This window comes from Bidens hawaiensis, unplaced genomic scaffold, assembly GCF_021521415.1.
Source record: "Bidens hawaiensis isolate Kalapana, Puna unplaced genomic scaffold, B.hawaiensis_p1.1 tig00008515_1, whole genome shotgun sequence".
Lineage (NCBI taxonomy): Eukaryota > Viridiplantae > Streptophyta > Magnoliopsida > Asterales > Asteraceae > Bidens > Bidens hawaiensis.
In genome coordinates, this window is record NW_027491608.1 from 852,004 (window position 1) to 878,430 (window position 26,427).

Below are 26,427 nucleotides of genomic sequence, written 5' to 3' on the forward strand. Positions count from 1 at the left end.
GCGTTTTTGACGACCCGTAACTAACGCCGTTAGAATTATGTTAGTCGCGAAACGTTAAAACCAAATATGATAAAAGATGAAATTGTTATTGACCAATTCGTTAGTTTGAACTTACAACGATCAAAAGATTATATCTGAGATTAATAAAACCAATACTTTTTTTTTAATATTGTAAAATTTCATAATTAAACACTATACATGACATGAATGTTGATAAATAAAATCACCACATATATAGAAACTAAACCGAAGGAGTTCTCAAAGACAAATAAAAAAAAAAAAGACAAGAGAAAAACAGGGTTTGGTGACTTCATCATCATCTGTTCCGATTTTATCCCTCCGGCTTACAAACAAAGGAAAAAAAAGCCATAGCCACTGTCTGAATTTCAATCCCAATCCAATCTTCAACCTCCAAATGCCACATTATTATTATTATTATTATTATTGTTATTATTATTATTATTATTGTTATTATTATTCACGGATCACGATCCAACAAATGCTAATCACAACAAAATCGATCCAATTCACGCCTTCGTCTTTTGATTCAGTTTAGGGCTATTTTGGTCATTTGTTAATTAATTAATAGAGGAAATGAACGTTGCTGACGGAAAAAATGTCGCCGCAGCTCCGGCGGGGCCACCGCCGGCGCTTGACTGGAAATTCTCTCAGGTATTTGGTGAACGCACCGCCGGTGAAGAAGTACAAGAAGGTAAACTTTTATTATTATTATTATTATTATTATTATTAATTAGTTAATTCCGTATTATGTTGTCATGTGGATCCGGATATGTATATTAGCCTCTTAGGGTTTGGATGAGTATGCTTTTGATCTGTTGAGCGGATTGATGAATTAATGATTATTTGGTGATTATTTTAACAATTAGAGCAGGTTAATAGTTGTGGTTTGTGAGAGTTGTTGAACCAGATGAATGTTAAACAGAAATTATGTGGTTTTACTCGGATCAAGTTGCCGTCATTAACCGTTCTTTTCAATGTTATAATGTTGTTACCTGGTTCTCTAGTCTTACTTGATAGATGAATTAGGTTCATTATTCATGTGCTTCTATATAATTGTAGTAATTATATATTCTTTCCCAATCAAACAGTTCCATAATCTCACAATAGGTTCGAAAGTTTGTATCAATCACATAGTTGTTGCATTGGTTTCGTGACATTGTGGCAGTTGACATATGCATGAAGATATGTGTTTTGCCACCCTTATTGCTTTTATGTTTATTGAAGTATGTATCTTAGTAGTTGTTAAGGTTAGTTGATACAGGCTTTCCACGTGCTTCGACTCGGAACATTGGTCCAGTTTCCACCATAGGTATTAAATGTGTTAGGGCACTCTAGGCGCAAGGCCTCAAAAGGCGAGGGCCTGAGAAAAAAAAGCGCACTTAAATAAAATAAATAAAAGCTTTTATATAACATTTCTTATCATCTAATTAGTACCAAAACTTCTAAAATAGTTACGATTCAAATGTAATTCCAGAACTTAAATAACGAAATGTTGGATGTAATTCCTTTGACCTCTCCTAGATCTAAGTTTCAATAGCACTGCTTGCGTTTCTTTTGCTCGGCTTTTATCTTCTCATGTTCCTATCCTAGACAATGGCGAAGTGCTCGCCTAGGAACTAGAAGCGCATTTATTGAGCATCGCCTGAAAAATGGGCCTAGGCGCAAGAAGCGAGGGCTTTTAATAACTATGGTTTCCACTGTTTTTCGCATCCTTAAAAAGTAAAGTTGACCTGACAGAAAGTCAATGCAAAAGAATTGCCAGGTATCTTGTGTTGATATGATATGGGGTAGACTGTCAGCTGGATGTAGGGCGTTGGAAAATTTGCATTAATGTAGGAATGTAGCAGATGCGTTCTTGGTTAATAGTTATTAAGACACATCAATATGATTATTGATTTCTAGTGGTGGATATGATTATGTTAAATAAGTAGCTAAGTCCCAATATGTTTTAAGTGAGCAAATGCCAAGTAGGATGATAACATTAGATGGCAACTATGTATAATATATTTCTTTTAGACAAACAATGTTTAGTTCACACATGCCAAAATTTAAAACTTGGATATCTCTCCCTTCCTTTGTCACACTTTAATGCCTTGATGGCTTGATCTCTTCTGAAGCAATTAAGCAAACAAGCAACAGTTATTATTTACATAGTTTTGTTACCTTTGTGTAGTATGTTATCTATGTATCTCGTGTTTTCAAATCCAACTTTTATAATCTAGTACCATGTGTATTATTGTTGAGTTTACCGCCCTTATTCTGTTTCTTCAACATTTTTCTCTAAACTCCCAAAAGTTTGTGATTCTGATTGCATGTTCTGATCGTTGTGCACTTTATCTCTCAGTTGATATCATCTCAGCAATCGAGTTTGATAAAAGTGGTGATCATCTTGCTACTGGTGATCGTGGGGGCAGGGTGGTATTATTTGAGAGAGCTGATAAAAAAGAGGTTTGTACCAGCGTATATCGTATTATATATTACAATTGTTTTCCATTTTGCACTTATGATTCGATTAATGTATACACTGAAGTTTTTTTTGTTACTTGTGCATATTCAACATTTTTGTAGAATGGCGGAAGTAGAAGGGATTTAGAGAAGGTTGATCATTCTACAAGCAAGCATCCAGAGTTCCGTTACAAAACTGAGTTTCAAAGCCACGAACCTGAGGTTTCTCTGAACTTCTTATCATATCATTGTTTTTTTTCCTGGCGTATGGATATCTTGTTTCATGCTACGCCTCCAATTATTCTTTCAGTTTGATTATTTAAAGAGTTTGGAGATTGAGGAGAAAATTAACAAAATTAGATGGTCTCAAACAGCCAATAGCGCCCTTTTTCTTCTGTCGACTAATGATAAAACCATTAAGTTCTGGAAGGTAACCACTCTATTTCCTTTCACTAAATTAGCAAGTGGCATTTCTTGTTTTATCAAGTTATATTAATGTATCATCAATAGTGGTCAATTGGTTTAGGTAACATAAAAATATGAATTTGATATACTAAGATGTTCAAGCCCTCTTTTGTCCTTTCACATGTTTCTAAGTTCTAACGTCAATAATTGACAAATTCAAGAAGATACTATATAATAATAAAAGACATTTCTAACAAGTGATATAATCATCAGGAAACTGTTTGGTATAAAGGTTAGTATATGTATGCTTAAATTTAAGGGTAATAAATATAATTCATGAGAAATATATGTGGTTATTTCTTTACACTGGATTCTTTATGATTATTATTGTTATTCGGCAATGCAAGTGTCATGTGGCATTCTATTTTCACATTACACAGGTTCAAGAGAAGAAAATCAAGAAAGTTGCAAGCATGAACATGGACCCTTCTAAAGCTGTTGGAAAGAACAACATTGGCAGTTCAAGTGTTTCCTCAAATACTGGTTCTCATCTTGCAAATGGGGGATACAAAGATAAATCTTCTTCAAATTTGATTAATGACTTCAAGTTTCCGCCAGGTGGCATCCCATCACTGCGTCTACCTGTGGTAATGTTACTCGACTCATGCTGTATATTTTTTCATACATTTGTTGCCTTATTTAACAAACACTCTTCTCTTCATCTTAATATACCACCAATAGCTGTGAAAGCCTAATGACTCTCCGTTTAATACTGTTAATGGCCCGTCTATGTTTTGATTATTTCATTTGATTATATTTTCAAATGATTTGATACTTTGACACTCAAAATTGAAACATACATTGTAGGTGACTTATAATGAGACCAGTCTTGCTACCAAATGTAGAAGAGTGTATGCTCATGCACATGACTACCATATCAACTCGATCGCAACTAACAGGTTGAGTATTTTATTCTTACTTTAATATATCTTTTGCTTCTTCTTGAGGTGGAAGAAATAGAAAATGTAATGCTTTGATTTTTTTTACCCGTGTTCCCGGGAATGAAAGGGGAAGAAGGTTGTTAATTTCATGGTGACCCCTTGTTATATTAATTAGGTTGGTTAAGGCTAGGGGCAGTTTGGTCAAAACAAAAAAAAGATCTATAACCTTAGATTACTCGATGTTCTGATGTCCATTTTGTTATTCGTTTGTATGCATCAGTGATGGCGAAACATTCATCTCAGCTGATGATCTTCGGATAAACCTTTGGAATTTGGAAATTAGCAATCAGAGTTTCAATATCGTGGATGTTAAGCCTGTCAACATGGAGGATCTTACTGGTACAGTTTTTTAAAAATTATCTGATTAACATTCAATTTAATACATGCCCTTGTTATTGGGAGGAGATTCAATTTACTATTGTTTATGTTACCTACCTCAACTATTAATCAACTGTAATTGCAGAGGTGATTACATGTGCTGAGTTTCATCCTACTCATTGTAGCACACTAGCTTACAGCAGTTCAAAAGGATCCATTCGCCTTATTGATTTGCGTCAATCGGCACTATGCGATACACATTCTAAATTGTTAGTTTATTTTTGTCAAATTTATGCTTTTCTTAATTTCATTGTAGCCTCTATATATAGTATAGAAAGAAGCTATAATATATTTCTTTTTACAGGTTTGTGGAACACGAAGCACCTGCTTCTAAATCATTTTTCACTGAGATAATAGCCTCTACTTCTGATATTAAATTTGGAAGGGATGGAAGATATATACTTAGCCGTGATTACATGACCCTTAAGGTTTGTGATGTTAACCTTTTTGCCAAGTTATGATGATTCTGTTTTTCATCTATTGCTAAGCAGTTAATGCGGAAAAATATCGGATATCGGTCGAGGACTGATATTTGAGATATCGGTTATCGTGGTGAGATATCGATGGGATATCGGTAATTTTAATATCATGCAAAATGTATATATATAGCACTTTTACACATATAATTCAGTATACTCTTCTACTATTAACAAATTATCCTTTTCTAACTTGCAAAACACTAACAATTGTAGCAAGTAAGAACTGATTAAGACTCAAAAAAACAATATTAAACACTAAAAGTTGAAAATTAAGACTTAAAATATTGATATCGGGAATATCGGTGAAATATCGGTCAATATCGCCGATATTATCGGTACCGATATTCTGACCGATATTTTGACCGATATTTCACATGAGGACCGATAACCGAGATACCATCGATATACCACCGAGATTGACTGCATAGATCTATTGCACTTGTTAACAAAAAGAAGGAAACAAAGGAAACTTGACCAACAGGTTCGATTTGATTTTTAGAAAGGCTTATTAGCTTCAGATATTTGATAAAAAGGGGGGGGGGGGGCAATTACCGAGGGCATTTTAGATATTTAGCCAATATCCAAAATGCTCTGATTTTGAATAACTAATTTTTCTAATACTATGGTTTATGCAGCTATGGGACATCAACATGGACTCTGGTCCAGTTTCAACATTCCAAGTGCATGAACATTTAAGACCTAAAGTATGCATGATACATCCAACTTTTACCCCTTAGTTTTTTTTTGCATTGATGTTTTAAATTGCTCACTTTCAGCTCTGTGATCTATACGAAAACGATTCAATATTCGATAAATTTGAATGCTGTTTGAGTGGCGATGGCAAGCGAGTTGCAACTGGTTCTTACAGGTAATAGCCCACCCACACCCCCACCCCCACCTTTTGTTTTGGTACCCACTAACTTGTCACATTTATATACTTTTCAGTAATTTATTCCGTGTGTTCGGGTGCGATCCTGGCAGTAATGAATCTACTACCTTGGAAGCTACCAGAAACCCAATGAGGTAATATTCTTTATTTTATTTTTTACTTTTTGTCAATGTGATTTGAAAAGATGAGTGTTGTCAAATAAAAACTGTAGGAAACAAGTGCAGACACCTTCAAGGCCTATGAGATCCTTAAGCAGCCTCACCCTGCAGTTAGACGAGGTCAGCTTTCTTCATTTTTTTATGGGCCAGCACGGCTCAACCCACTCAAACGGGTTTAATAACTATAAAAGAAAACTGTGTTTGTACAGGAGGAGGAGAGAGCACAGGTACTGACGCAAACGGGAATTCATTTGATTTCACAACAAAGCTGCTCCACCTGGCATGGCATCCTAGTGAAAACTCTATTGCTTGTGCTGCTGCAAACAGCTTGTACATGTATTATGCCTGAAAACAACTCGGCCCGTAACAGTTTCAAAAACATTACTTGCCAGCCCAGTTAAGAGGGCTTCTTTCTTGCGCTAACTCAACAGAGGACTGCTAGAAATGGTTCAGAAAAGGCATAGGTTACGGTTCAACGTTTATTTCTTTTGGTTTACTTTTTTGTTGGAAAATAACTGGTTTCCTTTTTTGTATTGGGTTGAAGTGAGGAAGAAAGATTCAAATTGTAGCTCTCCTACAACCTTTATGAATATGTGGAATTTAGGGTCCTAAAGTTTAAGATGTAATAGTTTTAGCTCTTCTTCACATCATGTTTATATATATACATATATTCATAATTCATCCTTTTTTTTTTACCATATACAGTTTTTTATGTACCAAAAGTATGTTGCATTTCATTTTTCTCTTTTCGTTCGAGGTTGTGAGTTAAATGATATATCTGGTTTGTTTATGGCCGTTTTTATTGTTTGTTTTTAAGACTGAAACTATGTAGATACAGAAATATGCATATCATGAGAGAATACATTTCTATTTTATCCTAACTCAACAATTTAGTGCCCATACTATACCGACCAAACCTAGTGTCCTAACCTGATACCAGCCGAATTTGCATCGACTCCCAGCCGTACCGTGTGTGTTTTATAAATCAACTGAACATCGTTTTTAATATGTTTTTTTATCTTAAGTTATAAGAGTGCTATTACTATTTTATACGTTTACTTTTTTGGTTTATTGTCATTACCGTTACGAATCTAACCGATACTGATCGAATTGATGTCGTTGCACCTTCGCAACTTGATGTGTTTTGAAAACATTAAAAAAATAATACTTGATTGTATGATATAAAAATTGAAAAGTAATAATTAATAAATTGTTAAAATATAGTATTTAACGTTTAAAAAAAAGGAAAATTAAGAGAATGAAGCTAAAATGTAATCACCATTTATGAAAGTTCACTTAAATGTTATTAAGCCACTCACATAAACTAACTTTTATCATCACAATACACATTTAAAGTTAGGCGCACAGCTATTATTTATAGCAACGGCATAAGCCATTTTGACAAACACCGTGCTTCGATTTACAGGAAATTTCGCAAACTTGAGGTTCACATTTGTTTTTGAACGATAACTGGTCACCATATGCCGATGATCTTGAAGGACGTTGCGACGGTTTAACAGGATGACAAATACATGTCTTTTCGTCAGCACAGTAGGCATCTTTAGTATGGCAAAGCCTTGTGCAATAGTTATCATCAGGTGGGATGCATGCTGATGAAGAACTTCCTTGGTTTGGAGTTGGAAATGGCCAAGCTACAATATATAATTTATTTTCAATATTATAAAAACATTGTTAAGAATTAATAGATAAAATTGGTGTGAGAATGGATGACGACGACGGAATAGAACTAGTTACCTGTGGAAGTAACCAACAAAATGGTTATGAAAGAAGCGCTTAGAGAGAGGTATTCCATGGACATCTTTCTTAATGTGTAATCAGTAATCACAGTACCAACACCAAGCACAGAAGTGCTATATATAATAAGCAAAATAACTTATTGTAATATTGACATATTAGATATCAGACATATATAATATGTCATATGTTGTACGTCATCATAGGTAATATATGTAATACGTAATGTAATATAGTAATATAATATGTAATGTATGTAATATGTCATATGATATCAGAAGTATATTTTTTTTAATATGTAATATATGTAATACGTAATGTAATATAGTAATATAATATGTAATGTACGTAATTAAAAAAAAAAAAGTGTTTTGCCTAAATTGCTTAAAAATTACAAAAATGACATTCAGTATCCTTCATAAATAAACAAAATTAAAAGGCATGTTGGCTCTAACGGTCTGTTCTAGAGTTTTTTTAAAGTAGGGAAAGGAAATGAAACTAAGGATTGTTAAAAAATGGGTGTTTTTGAGTTTTTTTAGGATGAAAAGAAAATGAGTATGAGGAGTTAAGAGAGATTATATTAATGTATTTTTCCAATAAGTTATCCTTCCAAAAATTGGATGATTACTAAGGATGACATAGTTATCGTTTCATTTCCTCTAATTTTCTTTCAACTCAAAAACACACCTAATTAAAAAAAATTTCTTCATTTCCCTTCCCTTTCTTATCCTTCTCTCTTCTTTCTTTTTCTTTCTTGGTTAAGAACTCAAGACCAAAACTTTCACCCACGTGTTTTCTCAACGAAAAATAGTACAAAACAAAAATCCAACATTAAAAAATCCAAAACAACAAATTTAACAAAAAAATACAACATAATAAATCTAGTACAAAAAATCCAGCACAAAAATGTTATACAACATAACAACACAACACAATTTTTATATTTATTTTTTAATTAACATTATGGTACTTAAATTAAAGATAAAAAATACTTTGATTTTATTGTGGGATTAAAAAAAAGACCATTGTAAAAAAAATGGAGTGAAATTTGCAAATAAACGACAATACCAGCTATTCCAATGGGGAATTTCTAAAAGGGTCCAAATAGAGAGAGAAACTCTTTTTAACCCAAATTGTTAAAACATTCCATGAAAGTCCCTACAAAAACCGTCTGAGGCGACAACTTTGGAATCGTGCTGATGGATTTCACCATCCAATAACATGTTGTGACTGTCTGAGTTCTGACAAGACTAGTCAACTTTGATTTAAAACCCATCGGGCCCGTAAAGTTTAAGCCCAAAATTGTCTTGTTCAAAACAATACACTAATCGATATCGAAAGGTCAATCAAAAACATTTATAAACTACATTTACTAGCAAGGGCAACTAAGGTGTCGAATCCACAAGGAATCAGTAGAAAGTGTCAGTCGAGTTTATTGTTTAATATAATTATGTTACGCGGATAGACGATGTCAAGCAGATTGAAAATTAATTTGGTTGTAAAATTATTTAAGAAAACAGTAACTACACTTCTGGATCGGGATATGCAATAACCTGACTGACAAAAATATATACAAATTGAGAAATCACATAGCACGATTCGTTTGTTAGAATATATAAATAATTACTAGACACAGTAGTTTGGTTATGATGATTCACAAAACCTAATCCGAAGAATTGACACAACTAAACACGGTCTACCTAATTAGTAGTTCATTAATTTAAAACATAGCATCTATCAATGACCAATGGCAAATGATTCAATGACGATAAGAACTTAATCCTAAATGTTGATGATCAAAACCAAATCATTGACGATAAACGGAAGTCCTAGGAAAACAGCTGTTTAATCGGTTCTAATAAACACATAGATTCAATCAACCAAAAGATTAATCAAAACTAAATCCCAATACATGTAATGCAGGGGCGGAACTACAGGGGGGTCAGGAGGGTCTGTGGACCCTCCGGCCACCCTCAGACCGATCAAATTTTATACCGAGCCAAGATCTAAAAGTTACATTTATTGATGCTTTGACCCTTCAATAATCTCCATAGTTGAAAGAAAATAGAAGAGATAAAGTAACACGACCATAAACTTTTTCTCCGGCAACTGCTATGGCAGTGCGGCTGGTTTGTTTTTAGGTTTGGAACATGTGGATGAAGCGATAGAGAAGATGAGCTCATTGTTGTTATACTAACTGGGCTTTTAAATTCAAGATCTAATAAAAAGCTAAAAACTATTATTTATTAAAAATGTTCTTTGGCCCACTCACTATTTCATATTTATTTGTCTATTTTTTTGCACTCTAGTCTTTAAGAGATAACAAGTCAAACAAAAAATTTCAAATAAGATATTATTTTTGTTTTAATTAGTACTGAAATTATATAAATTCTTTTGTTTCTCTATTGTTTATGATTTATATAAATACGTTATTACTATTCTATTTGATACATGATTTAATTTAATGTATAAATGTTTTATAATAAACTTTCGTAGAAAACTCAAAAAAATTGATCGGTAAAATACCTGTCTTATTGTTTATCGTTAGCAAGTAAAATTCACTATAGAGGTTGTAGCCAGTCACCCAAAAAAAACAAGTAATAAATATACGATCGTCTATGTATGAGTTAGATTACGACCCCCCCAATTATAAAAGTCTAGTTCCGCCACTGATGTAATGTTCATATAATATCAGTTCATATGTAACCCTACACCTGAAGTGGTCAAGAGTGGTTTAGCCTGCCTCTAAATCATAATTAGCTCGATTATGGGTCGAAAAGATGAAACCTTGGATGAAATAATGATCGAGAGGTGTTAAGATGACGAAGAATGTCTCTGAAATCGTCCAAGCGGACAACGTGTGGCTAACAACGGGAAATGATCAACTTAATTGTTTAAGTGTACGATGAGGTACCTAATGATCATTTATGATTTTTTATCACTATTTTAAATAAGTGATTTGCATTGGTTGTGTAAGCTTTTGTTTTATATAGGCAGCAGTAATTGCGGGTTTAGCTTTTAAGCTCAATTTAGTATTTGTAAACCACTTAGGTAATACAAATTACCAAGATGACAAACGGCATAAAGACCCATAGTTTCAGAACCCCGAAGCATCCAATCAATACAGGATTTAACGCTATAAAACCATATGTCGTGAAGCATTAACCCACTTAAACTAAAAGTATATTCATTTTAGTTTATATCATAGGCCATCTAGTATACTCTAATGTTAACCCTATCCAAGCACCGTACAACAGTCTATTCATATTTTAGAAAATTAATATCTTTTGGTAATTAAACTAACAAAAGGCTTGAGTTTGGTCCGACCTTTCATCCCAGTCATTTCACAGGCTTAGCTTAGCTACGCAAACAAAAACCCTAAGATGTTTCTCACTAAAATAAAGCAATTAAAAGGTTCAATTAAGTCAACAACCAGTCCTTTCATTCTTAAGAGTTGAGCCTACCGACACATACCAATTTAAGTGTGTTTCCGTCTTTTATTATCTGACACACACACACACACATATTAGTTTTGAAAACAATCATCGACTTTTCTATCATTTTCCATTGTTTTTTAAAGAAGAAAAAATTAAACCCAGGACGTTATTAACGTTTTTCACCACATTTAAACTATACATTGTCCCTAATGTATATTTTCGTTTTACAATCGAGTGTGGTACACAAGAACTCAAACTATTTTTTAAACAAAGCAAAGGAAAGAGGCACATTGATGTACACAAAATTATACATCTTTTAACATCAAATACGCTCCAATCTGTGGTATTTCTTGGGAATTTTAGTTGGAATTGATACTTAATTTGTTTAATTTGAATTTCCAGGGATAAACGAGCTAATAAAAGAGAAACGAGCAATTTTCTAGAAGAAATGGCGATGAAATGAACTTCCAGCGCAAAGCATGCCCCATGCCCAGGAAGGCACAACCCAATGCTTAGTCAGGCACAACCGTGTGCTCATTCAGGCACAACCTGATGTCAAAATAACAAAAAGAAAAGTACAATTTGTCATCTAGCAAGGTCAAGCACAACCATGTGCCCACTTTGGCACAGCCCGATGCCTAACATGATGGAAGCAAAAAGTACTGTTGTCGGCCAACAAGGGTTCACACAGCCCATGCTTGATTTGGCACACCCGATGGTCAAATGTGTGCACATGCTTCAAGTACAAGAGATATTCTGTCAGAGATTTGGGGACAGCATGGGTTGTGCTGAATTTGGCATACCCTGTGCCTCCCTGCAAGCAGTTTGCCTATAAATTGGTCTTTTGTGTTCTCTTCTTGACACACCGAATTATATACACAAAAACACTCCCTTATCACCATAATTCCAGAAGATTGAAGGCAAGAAGAAGCTCTTGAAGATCCATACAACATCAAGAAGGGGTTCTAAGCATTCAGAGAATCATCTAGCTTGTTCTTGGGTTAGATTATCTTAAAGTTAATTATGAATGATATGTTCTTTTACTTTGATGTATATTTCATTATTATCATGAGCTAAACTCTTCATATCACTTTAACTTATGATGAAACTTGATAACTTTTGATGGTTTGAAATAATATATGGTAATTTTATGTTGAAATAATGATTAATTCTTGGTTATCCTTTGATGAAATATTGTGTTTAAACAATTGAAACTAGGGTATATTCCCGCGTGACACGCGGGTAGAATAACATATCACTAAACATAATCAACTCAAACATCAATTTAAACAAACATAATATATATTTAACTATTAAAATTGATAGATTTACATTGTCACTAAACGCATCACCATACCAACCAAAAAGTTACAAATTTACATTATCTTAATATTAAAACTTCTAAATTACAGGAAGTTAATTTGAACATAACAACCAAAACACATTAACAAAATAACTAATAATGTTCTTTGCTATTAAACCATCATCAACATATTGAAAACTTCAACTAAAAGAAAATCTCTTTTCCTAACACACCTGAAAACTGTTACAACACAATAGCAGATTATATAAAATATAAACCAAACAAACCCAGGTGGAAAATAGACCTGCGTGACACGCGGGTGGAAAATCTTCATATCACTTTCATAGTTACAACATTGTTCTAACCATTTGACCTTCAAACTCATTTCCGCTTTCAAATCGAGATGTGCAACTTCTTTTCTTGCATTAGATAACTTCAACATGTCAAGCTCTCTCAGCATGATCAAATCATCACATGACAATAGTTTTTTAGGCTTAAAATTCTTATACTGTCCATTCTCAAACATGATCACAACCTTGTTTTGATAAGGGTAAAACAACAAATAAATTTAAACAACAAATTCAAGCAACACAATACTTCTTCAAACTTTCAGACTAAAACTTTAACCATTTACATTGTCTAGATCTTAAAGTTACAATAAGTTAATGTACATCGAACAACCAAAAAACATCAACAAAAGACACAACCATGTTCTTATCATATTAAACCACCATCAACTTCTTCAAACATTCTATCAAAAGAAACTCATTTTGCTTCACCACCTGAAAATATAATAAAACAATATCATCCAAATTAAATATATCATAATAACATATTTAATAATGAGTAACATTTGAACATTAATAAAGTTGTTTTTATTAAATTTTTGTTTTTATTAAAACAAAATAACATACAACAACAAACAAAGTAAAATGATAACATAAAACATCTTTCTAACTTAAACCATTTTGAAATATTTTATACCTAACAAATTTAATATTCTTTTTAAAACAACCTATTTTGAAATGTTTTCAAAATAGTTACAAAATATAAAAAATTGGAATTAGTCAACTTCAAAAAATTATGAATTTTTTTTTACCAATCTTGCAACAAATTTTTTAAATCACTGACATTAATATTTTGTTAACTTGGAAAACTTAAAATGTTTTACAATAAATGAATTTTCAAATAACTTTAAAATATTAAAAATTTTATGTTGACTTTAAAAATAATTAAATGTGAAAAAATATGATACAAAATCAATGAAAACAAAATATAAACGTACAGAAAATAAATTATCAAAATGTTTTTAATATTCTTTGAAAACATTATGAAGACTTAAACTATCAAATTGTTTGGATGTTATAGTTAGAAGATTTATATTATGTTTAAGAAACTTTTTAGTTAAAATGGATAAAAATATAATACGTGTTTATTATATATTATTGAGAAATTTAGTGACATTAATATTTTGTAAACACAAATTTAAAAAAAAAATAAACATACATAACCAAATTTAAAACGGTGAATATAAAAAGAAAATTATGTTTCGGGTGTGGAATCTTATAATCAATTGAATCTACTATAAATAATAACAATAAGAAATTAATATGTGATTAATTTAATTTATGAAAAACAAAGTGAAATGTACATTAATAATTCGTTGAAAAAATTACATGGTTGTAGCGTAAATATTGAAATTTGGATGTAGTTATGATGGAATGTCAATGAAGAATATGATATCGGATGGTAAACTTATAAGTGACCGAAATTTAAGTTTAAATTTGGTCTGTCATGTAAAGATAGAAATAATTTGAAATATCTTGATTTATGGGAATAATAATATTAATAAATTATGAAAAGTTGTAATGTTTAATAATATTCACTAAATCATATGTGCCGAATAATATTTAAAAATGATGATAAAACGGTATTTAATTTATGATATATTAAGTATTGATTATTAGAAATTATGTCAATTTAAATATTGTGTTCTAAAATAACGCGGTTATTATTTTAGTATTAATTAATAACTAATATTCACGTAAATTAAAGTAAGATTACATTACAATTATGATAAGTATTGTTAGTTTGACAATCAGTTTTTGAATATTAAAAATATGATAACTTATTCTAGTTAATGTCAAATCACAAAAATTAAAATCAAATATGTTCTAATTTTACTATATGACTAATTAATTTATGAATAATTACAAAAATGAAAATTAAATCGGTTAATTTGAAAACTTCAAAAAAATATGAAAAGATTTTGAAATGAGTTTAAAATTATGGAGAGTATTAAAACCTTTAAAACTTTGTTTAAAGATTGGTCAAATTCCGAATTAAAAAGAGTTTAAATATGTTAATTAAATTGTATTAAAAACCATTAATACAATAATTGAGTTTGACTATCCTTATTAGTTATTTAAACAAATAAGGATAATCAAACTCAATAAATTGTATTAATTGGATACTTAAATATGTAATTTATGTATTTTAAGGCACGCCGGAAAAAAATATAAATCAATGTATCTCCGATATACATCAATATATTATTTTATCTACAAATAATGAATATAATTGAATATTCAAAAAAGAAATATACATCAATATAAAAAAATAAATTTTATAAGATAATGCTCAATCCATGAAAATTAGCTTGTATCAGTCAGGACATTAACCTGAAATTATAAAGTAGAATATTAATGTTGATATTATGGAAAATTTGATATTTTATTTATAACCGGAAAAATTGAATGTCTTACCGGAAAAAAACAATATAATGATAATAACCATGGTATCTCATATTTTGATTTAGAAGGTAAACTGAAATATTCCGTAAATCAATTGGGTAAATAATCTGAAATAATAAAGTTTCGTTATAACATTGATATTATGAAAGATTATAATTATAATTTATAACCGGATAATTTAAATGTGTCTTACCGGAAACACGAAATAATGATATTGTCCATGGATGAAGGTGATTTTTATTTAGAACCTAGAAGAACAACATGTAAAACAAAAAAACAGGAAAGAAAAATATAAAACTTCAAATAAATATAAAACAACCATTGTTATAGGTATAACAAATGACCAGAAAAACTTACCGGAAAAACGTAAATACGTCCACATATTAGCTTCATCGCTGTTTTTGATTTACAACCTAAACTAATTTTAATAAAATCAGTTAACAATGAAAATAAAGATAAAAAGGTTAGAGGAAACAATAACCGGAAGAAAATATAATGTTGCCGGAAATACATGTATCAACAATCGGAAGTTTATTATAAAATATAAACTTACCGGAAAGTGATTAATACAAATCTAGATCTAGATTAGCCGGAATATATGAGAGGAAAGAAAAATTTAAAACTTCAAATATATATAAAACAACAATTGTTATTAGTATAAAGTTGAGAAATTCAGCCATTTCCAAAATTACAAAAACCTTTCATTTACAATGGTTCTTTCAATGTATAAGATTTGTTTTCAACTAATTGAACATCAGTAGTCATTGGTTGGTTGGCCATTGTTGCATTTGTTAAGTTTCCATCTCGGTTTTGTGTCAGGGTTCGATTCCCATCATTAACATCATTTTGTATTTATTAATATACAAGATAGGAAAGGAAACAGATGACTTGGCATTGATGTGGAGGGGCTAGTTGAATGACATGCGGACAATTGATGTGGAGAGGCTAGTTGAATGACATGTGGACAATATGTATTGATTTAATAGGATTGTTAGATTAATATACAAGAATTATAAATGGTATGTCTTGTTATGTTGAAAGACTCTTGATTTTATCATTTATTTATAAATGTTGTTCTTGCAACTTTATAACTTTTAATCTAGAAATAGTTAAAATAATTTTTGCATATTAACATGAAAATTGGTTAAACACATATCCTCATGTTTAGATTTGAAAAGATTGAACATTTGTTATGAGTTGATATTCTTATTAAGTAATATTATAAGTATTTTGTTAACACAACTATTTTGATATTACACTTGGGTTGAAAATTCATAAATTAAAGGAATACTTGAACTTTTTCTAATTTAATCAACCATAGGTGGATTAGGTGTTTTTCATGTAATCTTTCCAAACGGTTGTTAGATTTGAGTTTCGTAATTGAATGATAATCCATATCCTTAAATTTCAACATAAAGGTTCACTTACAATTATGATTTGAGGTGATTAGTTTGTATAATTCATACTGGTTTTCCAAAAAATCAAATGAATAGTTATCTATAACTAGTGACTACTCTTTTCCATAAACAAATTAAAATAGTGAATTTGTCATATATTTGAGTTTACCATCATAAGAAGTCAAGTGGATTCTAAAGTTAAGGTGATAGCTTTTAAATCTTGAATCTTTCCATTATCATATTTTTGCTTGCTTTATATTATTGTTATAAGTCACTTTAAAAAATTACTTTTAAAAACAAAAACTCTTAAGATATTTCTTACGGTTATTTTAAAATGCAAGGATTTAATATTGAAATTTATGTGTCCACGGATTGATACTCGGTTCTTACCGCGACTATATTACTTACACGATTGGTACACTTGCCATTTGTGTGTGTTTTATTAAGTTTAAGTGAAAACCCATTTTTAAAACCCGACAAAGTGTGAAAAATATTTAATAAAAACATACATATATCACACACATCACACATGCACCTTAATAGAATCTCTCTTGTCAGCCGGGTCCTGCTGATGAGTACTTTTGCAACCTTGACCCGCACTCCATGAACTATGATATGACAATATATAGTCCACCGAATTTTTACTAGACCACCATGAGCTTCCCCACGCTTAGGGTTTACTATGACTGCTAAACAAAAACAAAAAGTAACACATAAAAAGAAAAGCAAAAACAAAGAAAAACAAAACAAAATAAAATAAAAGGTCGGGTTATATCCCGGTTAGCTCTAAGTTTTTGTTAAGGTCTTCAGCCGGACTGTTAATTCATTTTGTGGTTATGGTGGTCTAATGAAACATTTACCTACCGAATTCCTCATGTGAGCTCAGTAGTTAGGGTGCCAAGGTTGTGCTTCCTCTTTTATGACCAGCATGTCTAATAAACAAATATGGACAGGTGTAAATGCACATTTGCCTTCTTCGTTTCCCACATATGCCCAATAGTTAACACGCCTAGCCCTCACCCTCTTTCTTAATTTTGAAGCATCAAATGTTGACCAGGGGCGAAACGATCATTTTCCCACTAAGTTCACGGAGTATGCTCGATAGTTGTGGTATCGTGGCCACTCCTTCTTCCTTGTGGTTGACACGTCAGTATAACCAATATGGGCCCACTTCTTACTATTTTGCCCGTTATCCTTCATCTTCACTTTACTTTTATTTGACTTCAAATCATCATACCTGACTTTATCGGTATGAATAATATGTAATGGAGGATTATCGAGATAATATGAAACTATCTTAGTCTCTGGTTCTTTAGCCTGTATATATCTCTTCTCCTAGGACTATGCAATCAACTCTATGCTTGTTGGGATCAAGATTTGACAAAGGAAGACTGAAATCTTCTCAACCTCCTCAAAGAAATGGCTAAGTATGGATTACGAGCAAACGTGAGACTTCAAGCAAGCCTAGAACTTATTCAAGCAAGTTATTTTACTTTCGAGCAAAGTTATCTTTTAGAATTCTTCTAAGTGTTAGTTCGAGCAAACTACACTTCATCAAGCAATGTTGTTCTTCAGTCAAGCAAGGTTTATTTCAGAGCAATCTCTTGACTTAACCAAGATAAAACCAAGTATTTTGGTTGATCGAGAAAGGTTCAATAAACAGTGATCTCAAGCACACTTGAAGGAAGCTATGATGGAATTATTCAAAGGACTTCCACGAGCAAGGTTCAACCTCGAGCAAGCTATAGTATCACTAGCACACTTAGTTTGTTTAAATAAGTTTAAGACAAAAGGTTGAAGAGATCAACAAGAACATGTTTGCTCGTTATAATTATGAGCGAGAAGAGGTCGAGTCGGGCTGGTTTGTAATGGTTTGGGCATTCACGGTTTGCCTACGATATATGTTTTTATGATGGTTAGCAGCAACAGAGGCGGTGGATGTACCAACGACTGTGGTATGGTGACTGGTTTTCGTCCATTTTAACTTGATTCATTTGCATTTTAGATTTTAACATGGTATCTGAGAATAATACATACGTGTATATGACCCGATTTGACCCAAAAAATTATACTACATATTCAAACCATCCGAAATTTAACTTTTTTGGATCCATAATGTCATGTAAAATTGTGATGTATGTGTCATGTCCGTATATGTTAGGTATATAATGTGCAACAAGTGTTATAACAAACCACAAAATAAATAAAAGGAAAAAATAAGGAAATGAAAGGAGGAAATTCCATCCCACATTGGTGGAGGAAAGAAATGGAGAAGCTTCCACCATAGTATAAATAGGAGTGTAAGCATTTTGTCCCACATCGCTAGATTATAAAACTAGTGAGCTCTTTATAAGAAAAGAAATTTCTATGTTAATGTTCTTATAAGACATATCACACACCCGAACGCGCACGTGCACGGGCTCGGACGAAGTGCGATGGGCGCTTTGATGGCGCACTTTGCACTTTGCACGCTCGCAGGGCCGCCTTAGTATTTTTGTTGGGAATTAAGATTTTTTTTAAAAAATAAAATAAAATAAAAATCCTTCCATCGCGTACCGCGACGTGGAAGTTGCTCATACGAGACACGTAGCCTGCCACGTGGCGTGCCACGTAGCAGGCCTAGGGCTGACTCGACATAGCTATAAGATTCTTCGCGATACGCGACGGCCTTTGCCCATGGCCATCGCGTACCGCAACGGGTCCAAAATCAGCTATAAATAGGAATGGAACGGGACATTCAAAATTCGAACAAAAATTTCTTCTCTGTAAATTTTCTCACACACATATATATTAAGATTATAGTATAATACCCGAGTGTCGTAACTATATCCTATCCAATCGAAAGAAATATACACGAATCCGAAAGCTCTACCTATTAAGGTAAGACATTGTGTCATCGTGTAAATTTTCTATTCTCGTGATTATCGTTATGATTATTGGTTTTATACTAACCTAGACATACTACATTGTGTTTATCCTAGGGGCTTAATACCAAGAGGCGTTTTCTTTAATTGTAAACTTGCAAGGTGAGACATTCGAGTTTTTGTATCACTCACATTTGCGTGAGACAACTATTTTTCCGACATTGTCATGATGATTTCAAAACCTATAAAACTCATGGCAAATGGTCTAAATGTTTTCAAATATATTTTTAAAGTATTTTAAATACATTACAGTGATTAAGTCTCTGTAGACTTACGGGATGGTTACTACTGGTATTGTGGGATTTTGTATACAAGGCTTGCCTACTGGGCTATTACACGTTACTTATTGGACAAGTGTTAGCCAATAAGTAATATGACCACAGTCATAGATACGATCGAGTGACAAGTACCTTTCGGTAATTTGTAAGCAGGCAGATGTAAAAACATCTTAATGCAGTAACTGTAAAATGTGTCATTTACAAATGAATGTACTCACCAGTATTTCTTACTGATCAAATATTTTAAACATGTTTCAGGTGACCTATTAGAGACAAAGGAATGATGTCTGCGGGCTTCCAGCTTAAATAAGTGGCTTGTCACAAGAATAAAGAAACTTGTTTTGTAAATAAGGGTTTAGCCCTGTAAAACTTATGTTTGCATCAAAAGGGATTAAATTCCCGGTTTATCATAATAATAATCATGGTGTTTTTATAACTCTGATCATTTTTCCTAACTACGGTTCTGATGAAACATTCCGCTGCAAAATAATTTAATAAACACCGATACCATCAATCAATGTTCACGGCTTCCCTCCCGGGATATAGGGGCCGTGGGCTGTGACAAGCGTATGGTCATGAACTGTACTGTTATTATGATTTTTAGGACCCCCTAATAAGTAGTTATTTTTATGCTTGGATACGAGTTGAGTTAGTTCAATTTCCTCCTCGTATTGGAAGTATAAAACAATAGGAGTTAACGTAACAACTGAATTCCGGGTGTAGTTGGATATTTGACTGAGTTTTCTAGGATTTCGGGTAGGGTCGGGTTTTGACCGGGTATTTGTGTTTCCAGCGGGTCCAGGTTGGTTCCGGTTTCGGGGAGAAATCCCATACCATGTCATACCCGCAGGTAGGATACGGATACGAACTGGTTCCAGGTCGGCTCACGAACCGAGTATTGTGTGCACCCTAAAATAGGGTAGAGGAAGGGGGCAATTGTTTGTATATTGGTGTCTGGGCCGAGGGTTGCTATTGAAATGGGCTGAATCCACAAAATAATAATTGTCTGTCTAATAGTCGGCTATAAACATTTTGTGTTTCATATAATATGCTTAGAAATTTTTATTAGTACTGTAATAACAAGGCAAACTAATCTTAGTTGTCGATAAACAGAAGATGAATACAAGTGCAAATGATTAAAATCACATCAACTACTACATAATAATGACGATGAAACTAGTAAATAAAAGATAGTATAAACGTGTTAATATGGTTTTGTTACTCTTTTTATAAAGAATAAAGACATAAAATACAACTGTTATAGACGAACAACACATCTTATATGCTCATAGACATCACAGTGTCATGTATCCTGGTACGCATGGGACAATACATCAAACACTTTCACACTGTGAATTAATTTCTTTTGTAATTTGGTACAATGTTATTTTTAGGACGCGTTCTATTCAGAACCAACAATATATTAACAATCACAAGAATCGCATAAACGTGTTTACACAACACTTCAAGGAAAATAGCAAAATGTATTGAGAAAAAAAGGTTTATTTATGCAGGTAGTGTATATGCATAAATCATAGTCATAGTCATAGTCAATTTACTAATAATTATTAATAGTAATTTTCGGCATAATTATAATATGGAAAAATATGCTATTAGTTCTATTGTGATTTATATTTTAGTTATTTACTGAGAATTACGTATAAAACATTGCAATTTAGAAACTCAAGTTATACACGGGAAATGCAAGTGCCTTAAATTTCAATCATCATCTATTATTAGCCATTTCATCAAAATCTTAAATTGGTATGCTAATAATTATTTCTATTTAATTATGACATTCTAACTATAATATTACGTTTTAACCAAAAGTTAATAGTTTCATCCATATGTACTAGCATGATATTTTGTGTACATGTAACGCGTCTAGTTAGAGCAAGTACTCCGGCATTCTTGATAATTCGTTTTAATTCGTCTAGTAATTTAAATCTCCCCAAAGTTAATTCGTTTTTTTTTAGTTTTGTAAATTGGATGGCGTAACTAGGAAAATTATAAACTTATTTATCATTTAATAACCTATTTTTTTTCTTTACAATATCTTATACTTAAAAGTTCTGCCTTAAAACATGATCAGTGTATGGTAGCAATATGATTTTTAGTCACTTAACTTTATAACATTTTAGCATTTATATAGAAAAAGGGGAAATTTTCCAAAATAGGTATTTTCATAGACAAATTTCTAGTACATATTATTTATATAAAATTCCAGAAATAAGTATTTAAAACTAGTCGGGACGAGTATTATGTGTTACCAAATGAGTAGTTTATAAAACTACTTAAAACATGCCATGTGGCCATAATCCAATCGAGATGAGCACGTTCTATACTCGCTTAGTCACCATGAATAAAAAAGATGCATGCCTCGTAAACAACGCCACGACTACTGCATAAATGTTTTCATCGAGACGAGTAGTTTGGCTCACAAAACTCATCGTCCCGGGTAGTTTTACAAAAGACTAACTGGACTAGTTAGGTTGCAAGCTCAATTAGTCAATATGAGTAAATTTTGGTCAACGGCTGGTTCTTCCGATATACATGTTCAATACGAGTAGTTTGTTACTAGTTAACTTGTCAATACTAGTTTGACTTCACAATCTACTCATGAATACTTATTTTAACAGCGATCTGATGTATGTGAAAAGTATACAAAACTATTATGTTTTTTTTCACTTATTTAACAATATGTCTCAAATGAAATTAAACCCATAACTATTTGATTGTTAGGTATACACCTTTATTAGTAGACAAAACTAGTGGTTATCAAAATTTTGTTGTATTTAAAACATTATTTTATCACTAAAATAAAATCTAGTAGACTTATTTTAATACAAACTATTATACTTACTATATATAAAAAAGTTAGTTGGTCGTTAAAAAAATAAAATATAATAATTCATATAACATATTTAATACGTAAAATAATTTAGAACTATTTCTATTCCCTAGGTAGGTTCGATATTTATAGATACCAATCTTTTGATTCTAAATATAACCATCAATTTATATAGCTAATCAATGTTTTAAAACCAATATTTTAATTGTACCGGATTAGGCTAAAAATGGTATAACCGGTTGAATCGGGTTGAATCGGGAGGTTTAACCGGTTAAATAGTTTACCTTATAATTTTCTATAAATGTAACTTCAATCAATCAGAGGCGGATCCAGGGTATCACTACGGTGGGCCGGTGCCCACCGTCGGGTTGCCGGAGTGTCGCGTTTACGAGTACGCTTTTAGTATATTATGCCTCCACAAGCAGTCCATGGTTTGATAAATAACTTTAGTTTGTCAAAATATATATACATATATAATTATCATTATATGTAAAAATAATTTTTTTGAATAGTTAATTTGTGAACATCCTAAAATTATCAACTCGTGAAGTATATACAAACAAAATGTATATTGTGACTCACCAATTAAAAGTTTCTTGTTTCGTTACCGAAGGTCACAATAATGACAGTGACCCGAAAATACCAGTTTACCCTCTCATTTGCTCTCAAAAGTTCATTCAACTATGGGTCTTCAAAATGGTTGGTTGACCCAGTTCTCTTTGACCCGACCCGTGTTTTACCCTATCTATTTTGTGCCCACCCTAGCGAAAATTTCTGGATCCGCCACTGACTTCAATCCAAAAATAACCCAAAACTAAAAAAATTCCTATAACAAAAAACAATTCAAAAGTTAATTCATATTATAAATATAATGCAAAAGCACTCAATTTTAAAAAAATAGTCCTAAAGTTTACACGTTTAAATGTTAATTGTTGGGTTATTAGTATACGTAATGCCTATATTTATATAAACGGTTCAAATTTATAATATAACAATTTTGGGGAAGTTGTGCGTGTGCATTGTGCAACAAGGTTTGTACAAAGTTCATGAGGTGAATCCTTTAGACGTGTTCTTACACTTCCACTTATCTAATTTCTCTTCTAACACGTCTCATTTATCTTTCTCCGTGTCCCTCCGATATGGGATTACCTGGAGCCATTTTTAAGGTTGGAAACATTCTTGTCAGGTACCATGAACGTCAACAACACCACCAAAATGGACGCCTACGACACCGTCTTCATCATCTATTTCAACTTTGTTGTTTAGATTTGGTTAACCTAACTTTCGAGCTTGAAGATGCACGGATATTCTTTTGATTAGTTTCATCTGATTAATTTAAGAATTAGGGTGTTTTGATATGTTTTGCAAAAACGGATAGGCAACAGATACTTCAGTTCAGGTTTGTGTTTCACTTTCATTGCGACTTTATTATGCAAGCATGTTGATTTAATATGAACTTAATCTTATTGTTGGGTTGGGCGCCAACATAAATAATTGATTATAAAACCATACTTACTAATGTAACGGTATCATATAAAATCACTATTTGAATCTGACGTTTGACCCGTTTAAATAATCCAAACTGCACGTTTTCTTTTTAGATGCTAATCTTAGTAAAGATGCTTAATGACAATTGACATAGGTTAACTAATTATTTTTGTGTTTTCTTTTCTTCAGATGAGTTGTTTTATAGTTGCTTAGGGAAAGTCAATACTCATAGTCATCATTCACCTTGCTCTTTAGGTTGTTGAGAGAAGTTTTTTTGAGCTTGGAATTAACAAGGTCGTAAAATAGTATTGGATGTCCTGTTAACAATAATTAAACTGTCATGTTAAATTGTCTAATGGCATATAATGTTTATTTGTGTATGCAGAAAACAGCTCCTTTTTGAGAAGAAAGTCATCCTAAATCTCGCATGTACTCTCCATGTCCCAGAAAAAAAGTATGCAATTTTTGACATGACACGTACTTTAGTAAAATTGTTTGGACCAAATGTCTACAATAATCCAGCATAAGAAATGACATACAAAGAAGCTTACACCAATATCGGCTGCTATGAGTGGTATCAAATTTTGATGACTGTTCACTGTTGTTTAGGGGATGCCAACCTACAAAATAGGGATTTACTTTGTGGTTTTTGGGTATTCCGGGTTATCCCGATCAATAAGTAGTTCAACCATATATCGAACCAAATGCATGTTATCGGGTTTGGTTTTTGTACTGTGAATGGATTTTCCATATATTTGTTGGCAATTGGTTCGGCCTGTGAAAACTAGAATGTGGCACATGTCAAACACATCGATGTAGTCATTGATTTCAAATTAGGTGTTGTGTTTGTATCATGAACATTGTCACGCAGCGCGAAGCGCGCGGGTAAAAAATCTAGTTGGTTCTAAATTGGGTGAGTTTGGTTTTACCACTCATTTGACTAGTAATGTAAATAAGTCGTTTTAACCTTTAACTTGGCTAACTTTGAACTCAACTCATTCAATAATGATATTTTTTTATTTTAAACTCCATTTCTAAAGCTCGATCTTATACATTAATACCTTTTCAAAACTCAACTAGGGAGTGATTCATTTATTATTTGTTAAATTATTTTATTGAGATATTTTTTTTATAATTATAAAATCAGTTCAAGTACGTTTCAAGCCTTTTGTAATCTAATCTCATATGAACGACTAAAGTGTCTAAACATGTCATAATATATGATTCAGTCGATTTTTTTATTTGAACAAACAACGAACACAGCCTGATTATCTAGGGTTAACCCAATGGTAAAAGACGACTCACGCCCACAATCACAAATAACGTTGGGTCGTCCAAGCCCGTAATCTCCAGTTTCGAGAAAAACTTTATTGGAATCGGATTCAAATTTGAGACATTGCGGCCTACGGCCCAAATCTTTACTTCATATCCGATATAAGTTGAGCTAAAGAAGATATTTCTAATAATAACTAAGTGAAACCTGGTTGGAATCAGATTTTGTTTATGCCGAGTATCCTTTTTGAACGGCCGATAAATAGAGAATTGTCTAGGTACACCGTACAGGGTAACCCAATGGTAAAACCACCACCGGCTGACCCAACCTGGGCGTACGTATCTTCAGTTTCGAGGAAAACCCACCCATCCGAAGATCTACTGGTGATAAAATCCGGACGTTCCTATGACTGAACCGGAAATCATAAATATCTCAATCTTCTTTCATTGAGTCAACCGTGGCCTCTCCAAAATATTGTATGTAAGGATTAAACTTAAAACTTCATAAAAAAAACATATAATTCCTACCTATACCACACTGGATTCAAGTTGATTATTTGATTATCGGGTTTAGAAGTAGAAAGAAGATATTTTTAATATTGATAATAATTTTGTGAAATAAAAAAAAAGGTAGAAGTGGTCCAAAATTCCAACAACAAGTGTGAATGATGACAAGGAGTTGTAGTGTCAGTGAGTGAAGCCTGGGGGTCTGCCACGTCGTGCTTTGACTTCACCTTCACGTTACTCTTGACCACCAAATCAACGGCCAGGATGCATGTTTTGTCTGCACCCAACAGTTATTATTACAACGCTTTGTTCCGACGCAATGTTTATGCCACCGCCGATTGACGCTTTGGCGGCTTAACCATTAAAAAATGGGTGAAAATATCTTGTAATTTTCAAAATTAAGAAAATATGATAATCTAAATACAAGAAAATAGTTATTCAAAAAAACATTGTCAAGTGATGCTATGTCACTTGATATGGGTGACGATAATCTCCGAACTATCAATTTTATCGACTAAATAAAACATTCATGCCATTGTAGTATTGTGATAATGTATGTATTGGTCCACCGTCAATATATAATAGTCCATATCGTCATGTCATCAATATGGTATGTATTGTTTTGATACGACTTGTATTATTGTGATATTGAGCGTATAATTGTGAAGGGTTTGTTGACAATCAAG

At 32.3% G+C, this 26,427-nt stretch overlaps 1 pseudogene across 1 annotated transcript; it reads left to right on the forward strand.

Annotated features, from left to right (window-relative positions):
- Nucleotides 1-436: 436 nt before the first annotated feature.
- On the forward strand, nucleotides 437-6,485 carry LOC143529277 (serine/threonine protein phosphatase 2A 55 kDa regulatory subunit B beta isoform-like; annotated as a pseudogene). The gene is made up of 14 exons (XR_013134627.1): nucleotides 437-712; nucleotides 2,366-2,469; nucleotides 2,590-2,688; nucleotides 2,777-2,896; nucleotides 3,312-3,518; nucleotides 3,739-3,830; nucleotides 4,093-4,211; nucleotides 4,336-4,459; nucleotides 4,555-4,678; nucleotides 5,365-5,433; nucleotides 5,506-5,597; nucleotides 5,675-5,752; nucleotides 5,830-5,896; nucleotides 5,986-6,485. The product of XR_013134627.1 is annotated as a serine/threonine protein phosphatase 2A 55 kDa regulatory subunit B beta isoform-like (transcript).
- Nucleotides 6,486-26,427: the final 19,942 nt, after the last annotated feature.